We start from the raw sequence: 3,637 nt of genomic DNA, 5'->3' as shown, positions 1-3,637 counted from the left end.
TTGTTGTTGATAATAAATTAATTAAAGCAACAAAACAACCTGAAGAGCCGGTTCGGAGTCGAAAGAGCCGGCTCTTTTTAATGAGTTGAGCCGAAAGAGCCGGTTCTCTTAAAAGAGCCGGAAATCCCATCGCTAGTAACAGTAGGGTGGACATTAGGTAAGGCTGCACTTTTTGCAGCGATCTCGTATAGAAAACTATTCGACGCGTATATAAAACAGGTCTGCAGCTCCGAACCGTAGTAAAGGGACCTCTGGCTAATACGTCGGGTTCGTGTCGGGCTCGTAGCTGAAAACTAGCTTTACTTATTTGTCTGGGTCAACTTTGCTAGCAGAGACAGAGAGAGGCGTTGAAAGGCTGCTGCAACGGAACTTATTGTTTCAGAGGAAAACAGGAACACAGTGTACAGTCGAGTCTTAATAGCTTATTTAACAACTGGGCTCGTCAGGCACGCTTTTTGGCTGCAGTGGTTATTATTATGTTTACATGCTTCCAGCTCCCGTTTCTGCTCGGTGACAACTCGTACTTTTCCTTTTTCTCCCTCCTCGCTCACAGACACATAACGGGTATAGCAGTCCATTCTCCCTGCAGTATGGACTACACTGCTCATGAGGCTACATTCTTTAGGGCTATGCCTGTAACACTCTGCCTATTGCCTTCATATTAAATCATATTTGTAAATAATTTTTAAAAATATTTTTTATTTTCATTATGCAGCTGCAAGTATAGGTGACATGGGCTGGAGATTAGAGCCTCTTAAAACGTGTTTTGTTTGGGTTTCCACCAGCATGGAATTGCCAAAAATAGAGAGGGCATAGCCTAACATATGAAACAGGAAAAGACCGCTGTGTAATCCATTTATTTCAACAAAGTAACTGTATTCTGAATACCACCTTTTAAAACGGTAACTGTAACGGAATACAGTTATTTATATTTTGTATTTTAAATACGTAACGGCGGTACATGTACTCTGTTACTCCCCAACACTGACAAGTATATTGGAGCAACATGTAAAGATATATTTCTGCTAATTAGTGCTAAGTAAAAAAGTAAAAAACAAAAACAAAAGAAATTTGGATTTGGCTCAATGACACCGAAGCACAAACCTAAACCTCATTAAATCATTAACTAAATTCATTTAAAAATGTTCCAAAGGCACCAGCAGCACAAACACAGTGGAGAGGATCAGCTGAGTGACTGAAATAAGCCTCAAGTGACCATTAAGGAACGGCGGTTTTCATTTTTGGCACTCTGTTAAAGAACACTGCTCTATTCCATGAGAAACAAGGACACATAATCCACTCTTGCATAAACGAGATATGGAGATATGGAAAATTGTTGTTTTTATACAACACCAGCATGCACACTTGTTGACTCTCTGACATTGACCGACTTCTAGTTTGGACTAACCATGCTCCACATGTCGAGGCAGGTGGCCAATTAGCAGTAGCCTGAGGAGGGACCTCCTGCTAGGGTTATAGCTTCTGACCAATTAGAGGGCTAGATTTATCCCAGCAATAACTCTCTGTGCTCCCAGTGGTGCACACACATGATGTGAAAGTCAGCTGTACATGCTAAACAAGAGACACGAACAGCAAATAAATGAATACACACACAGTGTATTCAGCCCTGTATGTGTTATGATAATCAGCAATTAAACCATTTAGCAGAATTGTTTATATTTCAGTTTTGTTAAGTAAAAGTAAAGCTAAAGTTTTTTTTAACCTTGCATACTTTCATATGTCATTTCTTCACAGTATGGTTCGTTCAGTTTTGATCCAGGTGAAGAAATCCTAAGTGTCTATACCGAATTTTAAACAACAGACCTATCTCGAAAGTAAAAACAGCTTATCTCACATTAACAATGTATGATTAATCCTTAATTACTGTTTCAAAGACGCCAAATTGCAAAACCCTTAGCTGCGTCCCCGTAACTCTGCTCTGCTTCAACTTCAACATAATCAGGTAATGTTCATCTGTTGATTCATGGCCTTCTTTTGTTTTATATCCCATGCAGAATATTTTTCATGGGGTTATAAAAAGCCAGGCTGGGAAACTCTCCTGCATATTTTTCTGTGTTCTGTTCTCAGTTACTTTGACACAAAGGCATCTGCTCTGATGCTTACACATCTGATTATGTCTCACAAGAGCCAATTGAAGAGAAATAGTCCAATAATTTGGAATTAAATATTTTTAATTTACAAGGTTTAGAGGGATCTTTCAACAGTGCATATCCAAAATAAATGGTCATAATTATAATATTTCTGAGTCAAATTCCAATTGAATTGACTCAGAATCAGTGATGACACCCAGGCCTAGTTCTTATGCTAATTTTGTATATTACATCAAAGCCACCACCAAAATAAATTTTTTCACTTGACGAATTAAGACTTAAAACTTACTGGCACTTGGGTTTCATTTATTTCTTTATTTTTGTAAGGATCACTAACAGGTGGAATATTCACAGCATTTAGTTCAAGGACATTACACATGTTGGACAATAAGAGAGTTTGACCTTATTTGTTATAAAAAGAAGCATCATCAAGCGGACAGAGGAAATCAGAGATGTAGATGCCATTGAAAATTTCACAACAGGCTGACCAGTGTTGCGCAATCAAAGCCCAAATTGAAAGTAAAAAAAAAAACAAGCAAACAAAGTAATTAAAAAATTAAACAACTAAAAAGCAACAATAATAATGTGTAAATGTGATTTTCTAATGCAATCAGCAAAAGCAGTCGGTGTCTAAGTCCATTGTTAGGAAAGTGGTTTATTTGAGCCCACAGCAGCCTTGTTATGTCTCAAAGCAGAGCTAAGACAAGTGTCTCATTAGGACTCAGAAGGCTGTTGTGCCATAATGTTTACCCTCGGTAATTATGCTCCATTTGTGTAGAACTGAACTTTTAAAAAAACAACAAAATAAATTTGACTTGAAAGAATAAAATGAAAGAGCAATGAATAATTTCACATACACAGTAATTTCACAAGGCTTAACTGGTTGACAGCTCCTAAATTCAAACTGGATGTTTTTAATGGCAGGAAAATGTAAAGTTCATTATTACAACAAAGAACAAAGAAATTATTATTAGATTAAACAAAATTTAATCTAATACATGTAACATAAACTCAGTCACTAATAAGGTGCACATAAGAAATCATAAAACCAGCCCTCATGTGGTAAATGGCCTGTATTTGTGTAGCGCTTTACTGGTCCCTAAGGACCCCAAAGCGCTTTACACATCCAGTCATCCACACATTCACACACTTGCCATCACCAGGCAAGCTACAATGCCAGCCAACTAATTGACAAAGTTTAGCCCAAAATGAAATTGTGTGATTTATTTGTACTAAGGTACTGCCACTGCAGGGCTCGCAAAATTTTAAAATCCCTGGTAGCCCTTCGGGCAGGTACTCTTTAGTTTTTGGTAGCCCGAAATAAATTTGAGTAGCCCGAATAAAAAAAGATCATTTTTATTGTATAATATTGTAAAGGAAACAAAACATCAATCAAAAAATTGTTAAAACACAAATTACAACAACTATGTAAACATTACAATCAACTCCAATATCTGGTTCTAATTAAACAGAATTTTCTGTGAACTTGTTAGAACTGTGTAGAACATGAATTAGTCTGTGTCAGA

The sequence above is a fragment of the Pundamilia nyererei genome, unplaced genomic scaffold (genome assembly GCF_000239375.1).
Source record: "Pundamilia nyererei isolate P.nyererei 1_Seehausen unplaced genomic scaffold, PunNye1.0 scaffold00207, whole genome shotgun sequence".
Taxonomy (NCBI): domain Eukaryota; kingdom Metazoa; phylum Chordata; class Actinopteri; order Cichliformes; family Cichlidae; genus Pundamilia; species Pundamilia nyererei.
The sequence above is the reverse complement of the archived record's forward strand: the minus strand, read 5'-3'. Positions refer to the sequence as shown.